Below are 13,316 nucleotides of genomic sequence, written 5' to 3'. Positions count from 1 at the left end.
AATCTTCCAGACATTATCAGACTAGCAGGAAAGTTTCCTCGGTTTGTTGGGCAGGAAGACATTGAAGACCTCAGTCAACCGGTCACTACTCAAGAGCTGGAAAGTACTCTCAAATGGTTCAAGAAGGATAAGAGTCCGGGACCAGATGGATGGCCAGTGGAGTTCTACCTGGCTTTTTATGATTTGCTGGGAGAGGACTTATTGGCTGTCGTTGAGGAAAGCAGGATCACAGGGCACATACATCCACCTATGAACCAGACCTTCATTGCCTTGATTCCTAAAACTGATGACCCCACATCCTTCAATGATTTTCGCCCTATCTCCCTCTGTAACTGCCTCTATAAAATAATTGCCAAAATCATTGCTAATCGCATTAAACCTATCCTGTCCACACATATCTCTGCTGAACAATTTGCTTTTCTCCAAAACCGCCACATCCAAGAGGCCATAGGCACTGCCCAGGAAGCCTTACACTCCATAAAGCTGAAGAATCTTAAAGGTATCTCATTAAAGATCGACCTTGCAAAGGCTTTTGATAAAGTAAATTGGCTCTACCTTAAGATGATCCTTACTCATTTGGGATTTCCCCTTTTGCTCATAAACTGGATTATGGGATGTGTATCCTCTGTTTCCTTTGCTATACTTATCAATGGTGCAGCCTCGGACCGCTTTAATATAAATAGGGGGATCAGGCAAGGCTGCCCCCTTTCCCCACTACTCTTTCTCATTGTTATGGAGGGATTGAGTAGGCTCATAGCGGATGCAAAAAGGAATGGTGATATCAGCGGCCTCAAAATCACTGAACAGTACTCTCTTACCCATTTACTGTTTGTTGATGATATCTTAATCTTTCTTAATGGAAGTGTCCGAGACATCATTGCTTTAAATGATATTCTGCTACTCTTTTGTAAAGCCACGGGCATGGAAATCAACAGGGACAAATCCACCAGATCTATGATGCGATGCACTCAACAGGAAACTCAGCTGGCGATCCAGCATTTCCCCTACTTGGAAAGTCATATGATGGATGGCATTAAATACCTTGGCTTCAGATTAAGGCCGGATGGATATAAAGTGGCACACTGGTCATGGCTCATAAATAAAATTGAAAAAAGGATCATCTGCTGGCAACATCGACTACTGTCAAAAGCCGGTAGACTTTTATTGATCAAATCTGTTCTCGAGGCTACCCCTGTCTATTGGATGTCACTCACTTGGATTCCAAAAGGCATCCTTCAAAAAATTCAACAAATATGTAATAGGTTCCTGTGGAATGGCAATAAAAAGGGAAAGATATTTGCTTGGACCAGATGGTCCCTCGTTTCCATGCCAAAGAGATGGGGAGGATGGGGTATTAAATCCCTCTCAGATTTTGCACAAGCTTTAACTGCGAAACAGGGTTGGTCACTCCTCAAGATGGACAGCTTATGGGCGGAAGTAATACACCAAAAATATATTTGGCCTTCCAACATCATTGAATGGCTTCGCAGACCTACTTGGAACCACGTGGGCATTTCCGCGATCTGGAGGGCCACACTAAAAGCTATGCCTCTGATCCGTGATAATCTGCTATGGAAAATTGGGAATGGTGCACAGGTCCACATCGGCTTAGACCCTTGGCCTGGTTCAGGGAACACACACCTCCTGCCGGAAGGCTTGATCCGACATCTCAACAACGGGGGCATTAAATATCTGGCACAGATCGGTGATCCCCATCGATCAACTATCTTTACACAAGCATGGGTCACGGATCGGCAGTGGCATCTACCAGATGAATGGACTGCACATTTGCAAGGATACATTCAGGCACTTACCAAATCACACATTAAGCTACATGAGGAGGAAGATGAACTAATTTGGGCGCCCGCTAAATCGGGTTCTTATGCACCAAAGCTTGGCTACTTAAAGCTTATTGAAGCTAAGAAACCTGACATACTAAAAAATTGGTGGAGAGATATCTGGCAGCTACAAGCACAGCCTCGAGCCAGACTTCTAATGTGGAACATTATAGCTGACAAGCTTCCTACGGGTGCCATTCTCAAGAAGCGGGCATTCAATGGACCAACTTGGTGCGTTCTCTGCAAAAAAGAGGAGGAATCAACGCCTCACTTATTCCTTACCTGCGAAGTTACAAAGGACATTTGGCAACAAGTCACACGAGCCCTCAACATTAGCACAGTCTGGCACGGTGCAAATATACCCTCTGCCTGGGATCAATGGTGGTCTGCGGTGTCTTCCGAAAAGGCCAGGAACCTACCACCTGTGGTGTCCTGGTTTATTTGGAACAAACGCAATGCTATAATTTTCGAGGATTACAGAGTCAACTGGCAACTTCTTCCGCCATCTATCTGCGTGGCCTACACAGAAATCCCCTTTGAGAATAAAACCAACACTCCCAGGAACATCCTGCCTGAAAACATCAACAAGGATATGCCTTGGGCATATTTTGACGGGGCAGCACCATTGCAAGGATGTGGGGGGGGTATTGTTTTTCACCTAACAGAAACTCATTATTATCACCTGAGATTGGGACTTGGGACAGGCTCCAACAACCATGCTGAGCTTATCACACTGAGACATCTCCTCTACTTTGCTCTATCCAAACATTGCCGACAAATACAAATTTTTGGGGATTCAAAGATTGTGATTGATTGGGCAAACAATAAATCTATCTGTCATGCATATTCTTTGAAACACATCTTGGAAGAAATTGTTTTTTTTAAAACACATTTTGACCAGATCACTGTTTCTCACATCTATAGGGAAAGAAATGCACTTGCTGACCGGCTCTCGAAAGAAGCGGCGGATCGCCCTATAGGAGACTGGCTGATTGAAGAATACACTCCAGAGGGGATACACAGATTCTATCATCGTCCATATATTGACGGCCTGCAACAGGGGGAAATCCCCCCCACCTAGAATTTTTTGATCTACATGTTCATATTATTGTATATAACAGCATAGTACTGATCGGCACTATACTTTATTTCACTGCATGAGGGCTCATATACCTCAAACTCTGTCTATTTATGGTTATATGTGAGACACTGTTTTGCTTCTTTTTGGATGGATACAGAACCACCGTATCCTCAGTTGGACTTACAGGATGTTTTATTGTAAAACTTCTTTTGATCAGTGGTAAAACCACACTACTGCATATGCCTTGGCATCAACAACATGTAATCTCTATTATTTTCTTTTTAATAGAAATTACGAACTCTATTTTCCTCGGAAAAGTAAAAAAAATATTGTGAAGAAAGGTGATGATTAAATTGTAAAACGATATAATCACATTAAATAAAAAATCTACACATTAAAATTAAAATTAAAATTAATTAATATATATATATATATATATATATATATATATATCTATATATATATATATATATATATATATATATATATATATAATTAATCAATTAACATAATTGTTATAGTGTATAGATTAGTATAGATCAATCTTAAACATATATTTAATATGTGTTGAGAAGTGATCAAATCTATTTCTCTGTTTCTTTCTCATTGATTTTTGGATGCTATATAAAGTAAATCATAACTTAAACTTGTAAGTCCAAAAAAAATTTCTTGGATTTCAATGAAATTTGACCAAAAAATATACTTAAAAAGAGATCAAAATGTAAAATAGTGAGGCTACTTCAAACATTTTAACAGTTAAAACTTTTTTGGTTCAATTGCTTATATGATATATACATATTTTTTATAAACAATATCTAATATATGTATGCATACTTGACGTTAAAATATTTTACATAACATGTGTATTGAGATAGTTTATCTATGGACTACATTCTCCGCATTAGAATGGTTTTTTTGTTATTAATATATTTTTAAGTATACATCAATATTACTTAATCCTATATATTAAAATATTTTGTTGATGACCTTATGAATATTTTTAAATGTCATATTAATTTTATATTAAGAATTGAATGAGTTACACCTCTCCCTCTTATTATTCTTATTAGGAAGTACTACATAGAAAATTACATAAACACTCTTTATATTAATCAAATAATGTTACATATATATACAAGAAGTGTTGTATGAAGATAGAGAAACTATCTAGGACACACACAATCACTTGGTTCAGAGAATATATCAATCACACACCAATATAGGAGGCTAACTAGTTGGAGAGAATCTCTCAACCAACTAGGCCTCAACAATCATGAAACTTATAGGAACAAACTCATTCTAGAATTAATGAGCTCAAGAAAGACAAGTAAAAATTATGCTCCAACTGTATTTGATATTTTTATTTTTAATTTTTTTCATTTAAACATTGAATATAATATTATATACAATATTAAAATATTTTCGTTTAACTATATATATAATTTACTTACATAAATTAGTTGACACAAATCACACAAATCTTCAAATAGTTTATTTAAATGACCGTGTTGATATATATAGTTGATACTTACATAAATTAGTTGCCACAATTCACATAAATCTTCAAATAGTTTATTTAAATTAGTGTGTTGTTTTCTTTTTTTTTAATATAATGTTTAAATTTTTAGTTATTATGAATATTTTTTAATATTCCATATTAATTTTATATTAAGAATTGAATTAATTACACAATACCTAAGATTTTTTATTTTATTTTTTTCTTTCAATTACTTTTTTGTTTGATATATATATATGAATGATACTTACATAAATTAGTTGTCACAAATCTTAAAATAGTTTATTTAAATTAGTGTGATAATTTTTTTGGAAAAATATAATGTTTAATTTTTTTATTACTATGAATATTTTTAAATATTCTATATTAATTTTATATTAAAAATTAAATTAATTACACAACACTATATTACATAACACGATATATATATATATATATATATATATATATATATATATATATATAGATATATATATATATATATATATATATAGATATATATATATATATATATATATATATATATATATATATATATGCAATCTTATTATGTAAAACATTAAAAGTATTTTGTTTTAAAATCAATGAACATTTTCTAATAGTTTTTTTTTTTCCCGGAAAAATCGTAATCTTCCATTAATTTGAAAAATATGATGTAGTAGATGTCATAGGCATATGCATAATTGCTGGTTGAAAACAAGTCCATAGTTGTCAAAAAATAATATATGTGCCAAAGCCATAGCCATTAGAGTTCTGTACATATTCACCACACAGGGTGTTCATATAGATTAACATCATAAATATATACATATATAAAAAACTGAGCTGTTATGCCCATCAAAAATTTTGTGCCTATATGAATAAGATCTGTCGATGTATTGCTGATGGTAGTACTAACATTGTTATGTTCCATGTTGTTCTTGTATCATCCATAGTCCTCTAGGCTGTGTCGTGGCCTCCTTGGATAACTTGTCAGCAGCCTCGTTATATTCCCTGTAAATGTGTTGGCAGATGATAGAGTTAAATTGAGCCTTGAAAACCATAATCTCATCCATAATGTTTCTGAGGGAATGTGCATGACAGGTATTTATGTTGTTGCACCAGTTTATGATGATTTTGGAATCCCCAAAAATTTGTATGTTATTGCATGATTGTCCAAGTGCAAAGTGAAATAAATGTCTAAGAGTAATTAGTTCTGCAAAATTGTTTGTACCCTCCCCCAAACCCATTTTGATATGGTAATGGTGCTGATCAGATAGGTAAAGAAGAGAGCCTCCCCCACATCCATGAGATTGGGTTGCTCCATCGAAATATGCCCACGGGATAGTTCGATCTGTAATTTTGGGGGCAAGAGGATGTGTTGTAGTGGACTGTGTCTCCTCGGGGATTTCATGATATGAAGCTATAATTTTTGCAGTGATGAGTGGCCATCGTGCCAGAGATCCTTGGAAGATGATTTTGTTTTAGTCAACCAGATATTGCCGCATATGAGGAGGGGTATGCATCGAGTCTTGTTGTCCAAATGCACTTTATTCCAATTATTCCATGCCTCAGCGATCGACAGTCCATGCCAATTGCCTTGTTTATTGAGGAGGTGTATTATTTGTTGCCACAGCTAAACAGTGAGAGGGCAGGTTCAGAAAAGGTGTTCATTAGTTTCTGCTGCCTGTGTAAAAAGGACACACCAATGCAGCCCAAATCGCAATCTCCACATGAGGTTTTCTCTGGTTGGAGTCTTGTTGCGAAGCACATTCCACATGAAAAGTCTGGCTTGAGGGGGGGCTTTCAGTTTCCAAAATTTTGACCACCATTCAAGGAGAGCAGGGGCTCGATGATCCATTATCAGGTTTGGATATCTTACTTTGGGAGAGTATTTCCCATTCTCAGCCGGGGTCCAAATGAGTTCGTCAGATCCCTCTGTAATGCGAACATGTGCTTCATTGAGGGAATATATGTAATCCTCCCAAATTTAGTGCCAAGTTTTTGGAATGCCCAAGTGTCGTGCATAGAACCAGGTTTGTTCAAATATGGAGCTGTTCTCCCTGTCTGCGAACTGGCTGATCATTTTAATCTGCCTCTGGTTTAGGAATAGTATAAGATCTGGGGGTAGATGATGCATATTGCCCCCACCGGACCATGGATCCATACCTATGCGTGCCATGTTGCCTTCTTTGATTTTCAAGGAAAATCCCTCTCGAATGCTAGGCATAGTATGGAGGATGGATTTCCAAATGATTGATATCCTAGTTCAAGGCTAGGTTGGGTTACAAATCCAGTCCATGAGATGTTGAGGCCAGATGTATTTGTGATAAGTTACCTCAGTCCAGAGGTTTTGTGTAGTGAGTAAGGACCATCCCATTTTAGCTGCTAGAGCATGTGAAAATGCAGGGAGGTCTTTTAATCCCCATCCTCCCCATTTTTTTGGTAGAGCGATTTGATTCCATCCAACCCATGCATAGGACTTGCCCTCTTTGTATCCATTCCAAAGGAATCTACAGTAGATCTTTTTAATGCGGGAAAGTATTCCTCTAGGGATCCAAGCCAACGTCATCCAGTATACAGGGGTGTCTTCCAATACATATTTTATGAGCACAAGCCGACCTGCTCTTGAAAGGAAACAATGGTTCCAGTTTTTTAGCCTCTTCTCAATCTTAGTAACGAGCCAAATCCAATCTGCAATATGATAATTGTGGGGTTTAAGACTGAATCCTAGGTACTTTAGGGCATCCTCCAAGAGATGATGTTGGAAGGGAAAGAGATGGGATGGAGATTTGGCTTCCAGGGGTGATGTGTAGGAGAGTGTGATGGTGGACTTGGTATGGTTTGCTTCCATTATGGTGGCTTTTGCAAAGAGTTTAAGGATGCCATGGAAGGTAGATGAGTCCCTTTGGCTACCATCGAGGAATATGAAGACATCATCGACATAAAGTAGATGGGTTAGGTGGCAGAGGTCATTCAATTGTATCCCATGTAATCGACCATCCCTTTTGGCTGATGTGAGGAGCCTACTAAGGGCCTCCATAACAAAGAGAAAGAGAAGAGGGGAAGGTGGGAATCCTTGCCGGAGGCCTCTCTCAGCATGAAAGAAATGTGAGGAAGAGCCGTTTATGAGAACACTAAAGGTTGCTGAGTTTATCCAGCACATGATCCAATTGATGAAAGGAGGGGGGAAACCAAGGGGAGTGAGGATCATTTTGATGTAGAGCCAGCTGACCTTGTTGAAAGCTTTGGCTAGATCAATTTTGAGAATGGCTCCGTTGATCTTTTTGTGATTGATAGAGTGTAGAGCCTCTAGTGCAATACCTATAGCTTCATGAATTTGTCTATTCTGAAGAAAGGAAAATTGTTCAAAGGAGATATGTCTAGACAGGATCTGGCGGAGCTGGCTCGCTATGATCTTGGCAATGATTTTATACAAGCAGTTGCAGAGAGAGATAGGTCGAAAGCCATTGAAAGATGAAGGGGAGTTGGATTTAGGGATTAAAGCAATGAAAGTTGATGGAATCATACATACGCCCTGTTGTTTTGCATTCTTCCACCACCTTAAGTAGGTTAGGGACAATGAGTTCATAGAAAGCAAGGAAGAATTCTATGGGCCATTCATCCGGTCCTGGGCTCTTGTATTTCTTGAACCATTTTAACGTTCCTTCAAGTTCCCCTTGTGTGACTGGGGAATTTCCTCAAATGAGTCCTCATCAACAAAACTGGGAAGTGTCCAGCTGTTTGGACAATTTCAGCAATGGATGCCTCTCGGGGAGCCCTGAAGAGATTTCTGAAGTGTGTATTCCCCAACTGTGAGAGTTGACTGAAAGTAGATGCATTGCTTCCATCTTCTAGAGGCATATGCTAGATAGTATTGGAGATTTTCCTTCCTTTTGCGTAGTTTTGGAAGAACTTTGTGTTTTCATCCCCTACTTGCAACCAGATTGCTTGGCTTCAGAGTCGCCAGGTTTCTTCCCTCTCCTTTAGGATTTTGTTCTTCTGGTTTTCCAATTCAATAAGCTGATCCTTGGCTTTAGCAGATGTAAACCCTCTATTCTGCTCATCCTGAAGTGTAGCTAGAGATTGCTTCACTATAGTGAGGGTATTATCATCTCTCTTGGTTTTTTCCTTGGCCCATTTAATGGAGAGTTTTTTGAGCATTGTGAGGTTCCAGCAGAAACCTTCAACCCAAGTTCTGCTTCTCGATGGGGGATGGAGTCGCCAGAATTCATTTATCATTTGGTTGTAGGATGGGTCATTTAACTAGGTGGAGTTTAATTTGTAGGGTGCCCCTGGTTTTTTTTGCGGACCCGAGATCTCCATGAATATGGGGGAGTGATCCGATATTCCACCAAATCCCACCCATTGTCTGTAGAGGGATAGATTTTGTATCAGAGTGTCCTTTATCAAGAATCTATCCAACCTTCTAGCTAATGCAGCTTCTCCTATACACCGATTTCTCCATGTAGGAAGGGGCTTGTTCATGGGAATGTCTGTTAGATGGTGTTGTTCGAGCAGCATCTCCATAGATTCAGTGAGCCTGTCAACTTGTGCATTGGTTCCCCAGGATTCTCCATATCTAATGGAGAAGTTGAGGTCGCCCCCAATGATGAGGTTTTCCAAGGACATGATTGATAAGTTGAACAATTGATTCTAGTAAGCCTCTTTGTGGTGGCGTGGTCCATAAACATTGACAATACAGAGGTCCACTCCCAGTTTAGAAGAGAAGATATCCATGCCAATAAATCCGTACCCACCCCAAGAGGTCCTCAAGTTTATGGTGCGAGGATTATATCCTAATGCCAATCCTCCTGATCGTCCAATAACATCCAGGGATTGAAAAATCTAGCCAGGCTTAAGGGAGCCAAAAGTTCAAGAGATGAATTCAGCTTCTCCCAAGGTTTCTTGTAGGAAGATAATGTCTAAGGCTTCAGAGTCAAATAGTCTTCTGAGGGATAGTTTTTTGGGCGAGCTAGCCATGCCCCTATAGTTGAAGGATAGGCACTTCATGGGGGCAACTGTGCAAGGGTGTTCGGTGCTCTAAGTAACCGGTCAAGTGAGGCTTGCCTACCTGAGGCAACTTCTGCCCCCGCTAATAAGATAGCTTTGGATAGATGTGATTTTCGGCCACAGATGGGTTTATGGTTCGAAGGGGAGGGTAATAAGCCTAGTCCAGATCTGCCATCCTGTAGGGTGACAAGGCGGGATCTAAGGTTATAGGGATGGGGGGAAACGGGGGGGAGAGATGGGGAGCATGAGGGGATTGGGGGGGATCGGGAGGGAAAGATGGGGGGGTAGTGGAGAAAGTTGGTGAATGAGGGGTAAGGGGATAGGGAATGGAGGTAAGAGTGTCACCCAGAGATGCAGCATGCACATGCGATGCAGAGGATGCAAGTGAGGAAATAAAAGAAGAGATCGGGAAAGAAGGAGTACCCAAGGTACGAGTATCCTCTGCAGCAGCCCGTCATCTGGTCATTGGCGGGGAATGTGGATGAGGTCAGCTGTGAGTGTCCAAAGGAGTGGAGGATGTCAAACCGATAGTTTTCACAACAACTATTGGAGATGGTCCCGAGATGGGGGCATTGTGTGTCCCTGTAGCATCCTCAGATCCCGCAGAGGGTTCCTTGTCCTTTTGCACCAGAGTGAATTCCTTATAAAGATGCCCAACTTTGTGTATTCTGGTAAAATGCCTCCATTGCAGAGTGATTTTTTCTTCCAGACCTTCCCTAGTGTCCAGGTGCACCAGAATGTGGGCTAATGTTTCGTTCCTGGATTGTATGTAGGTTTTGTCGTAGTCCAAATAGGTACCCAGGGTATTCTCAATTTGGACAAAGACATCCTCAGACTAGTATTGCAATGGGAGACCCCGTAATCTCACCCATAGTGGTGCGGCCCTGATATGCTCACGTTTGGGGTCGAAGAGCAGACTCCATCGCTTCAGTAATACCAGGGCCATTTCAATGTGCTAGTAACAGGATAATGCCAGAGTGGTATATTCTTCCAGAGAGAAATGCAGTGCAAAGTAGCCTCGGGGGAGAATCTGAAACTTAGGGAGGTCTTTGAAGGTGTTTCCCCAGATTTCCTTTACCCAGTGGTTGAGTCGCTCAGTAGTGTAGGCTCGGCCTCTGACCCTTCCCACCAGGACCTTCCTAGCCATGTTAACTACCTCTGCCATGGTAAGGCCTTCACTGAACTTGAGGGTGAAAGCCTTCTGGGAAGCCCTCACACACTTTGTTTTCCTTTTCCCTGATCTGGGTGCAGTAGGGTGGTCCAAAAGAGGGTCAGTAGTACCCTGTGGCTCGTGCTGTGGTCCCTGTACAGAGAGGTGAACTTTTACGGCCGGGGTTTGGAAACACCTAGAAGGCAGACCTGTGTCTGCTACCTCTGCAGCATTGGATGGAGTATCAGATGGGGGGTGTTGCTCCAGAGCTCCTGGAGGGGCAGGTTTTGATGTGGAGGGAAAGTGAGGTGCACAGAGGATTTTTATTTTTTAATTATTATTATTATTATTATTTTTTTAATTTTTTTTTTCTAATAGTTTATTTAAATCTTATTTAATTTTTTTTTTTTTTAAATATAAGGTTTAAACATCTTATTGACACTTTTTATTTTTTACTTCTAATTACTTTATTTTTTGCTAAAATTTGATATCCAATTATGCTATGTCATGTGGACATCTAAATATTTTATTTATGACTATGAGTGAATGAAATAATTTTATATTGTAACAACAAATCAAGTGACCATAATGAGGTTGGGTTTATTGGTGTTTATAATGCTTTTAATTAAAACTAACTAAAAATACATATCCATTTCTATTTTTTTTTATATAAGCGACATTGCTTTTCTATTTAGAAAATATCATAATTTTATTTAATGACACATATCATCTTCACTTTCAGCACAGACGAAATTACACACCCTTTCATATTGGTTTATAAAATGCACTTCTCCATAAATAAAAAAAATGTGTATTATTTAAATTTCTCCACCTTATATATTCAGGATACATGTATTGTTTAAATCCATTTCCCCATATCAAAATGGGTATTTATATTACATGGCAAGTACATTAAAATTTATAAATAGCTTAGAAACTAAAATTTAAAAGAGAAAGTTAGAAAAATGGATTAATGTCAAATGATAATGCATGACCAAGATACCTAATCCTAATTCCCCTTAAGTGAAGTTTATAGGTTTTATTTATTATACAATCATGTTTTTAATTATGGTAATTGTAGTTATTCATCTTCTAAATAATATTTTTTTGCTCTGTTTTTGAAGTTTAAAGTTGAATATGTTAAATGCATTTTATTAATTTTTACATTATGACAAAAATTGAAAATGAGATAAATTAATGGAAATTTGTAAGTTATACGAGTAGTCCATGATACAAGACCTTATTAATTAGTTGAAATATCACCTTGTTAAAAATTTTGGGAAGAAGATTATAGTTGGTGCTAAATCACCTGAAATGTCATGTAGCACTCCAACATCATATTCCCTTTGAGGAAGATCAACCAAATGTTTAAGTTGAAGTAAAAAAAGGAAGTGAATAATGGGTGATTCACGTCATTATTATATAGTTTGTGAAAAAAAAATGTTATAACACAAATAAGATTTTCTTTTAACCATTGAAATGGTTAAAATGATTTGGGCTATGTGGATCAAATTGACTAGTTGTTACTATAATCCAAAATTATATCCAATAAATTGCATATTAGATATACTGATAACTTATGACTTAGTAAAAATTGAGATATATATAGATACACCTATAACAGATTTTATTCATAAGACATCATAAATCAAATATCTCTTTGAAAATAAAATCTAAATAAAAAAGATAAATCAAATATCTCATTGAAAATAAAATATAAATAAAAAAAAGATATGAATCCTACCTCTTGGCCATTCCAATTTTTACTCTTATAAACAAAATTATACAAATAATTAATTAACCCTTCTCATTTTCTTGATAAATACTTTCTTCACATTCTAAATTGGGTCACTTTCAAAAATTAATATTAGATATGAAAATATCAAACAAATTTGATCACTGGCAAAGATTAAAATATTAGATTATACTACTAATTTAGACAAGTACATTATTGATATTGCTTAGTGGCGGGGGCAAAGCAACAATCCCACCATTTGGAACGCAATGAAATGTTAAAAGGAAACTTACATATGCATGGCTTCAAAGTTCAAACTTTGACAAAGCAACTTCTGAAAATTGACATGATGAAGGTATAAAATCACTGTAGAGGGCACCCTTTCCAAAGGATTTTGGTGGGACCTTGACCATTTTTCAATCATTTTGGTCCTTTGATGGTCAAGGTCACATTTCTCTAATTAATGGGGTCCTTTGAATTCCAAAGGTCCATCATGCTCTTTCTAGGAAACTATCTTAGTAGAAGTTGGTGTTCAATAGGCAACTTTTGGATTAAGCGAGCTGACAAAACTAGGTGTCAATTCACTTAGGTCTAAGCATCATAACTAGATAAGGTCAAGTCCTTGTACATGAACCAGGGATTATAGTAGGAAAGTTATATAAAATAAAATAAGAATGTGGAAGTAGAGATGGTCCAGCAGGACGAGCATAACCACCAACAAGGGAACGCAACCCTTTACCTTAATTTCCTTGTTTCTCCCTTACACGTTATTCCAATAATAAGAATTGATTTTACATACATACAATGATGAGTGATGAGGTGGTTGGGTTCGTTGGGTGAAACCCATGAGGTCAGAGTTCAAATCACATTGAGTATATTGTCTTGCTATGGTGTGCGGCTCAAGGAGTAGGCACTCCCTCATTAGTGTGAGTCTTGGTTCTTGCCAAAATCATAAGAAATTAGTATATCTGGCTTGTAGGTTGTTGGATGTACTCTTGGTTTTA

This window comes from Pinus tabuliformis, chromosome X (assembly GCF_031772625.1).
Source record: "Pinus tabuliformis cultivar Carrire ecotype Pingquan chromosome X, CPIR1, whole genome shotgun sequence".
NCBI classification, from domain to species: domain Eukaryota; kingdom Viridiplantae; phylum Streptophyta; class Pinopsida; order Pinales; family Pinaceae; genus Pinus; species Pinus tabuliformis.
This window is presented reverse-complemented; position numbering follows the sequence as displayed.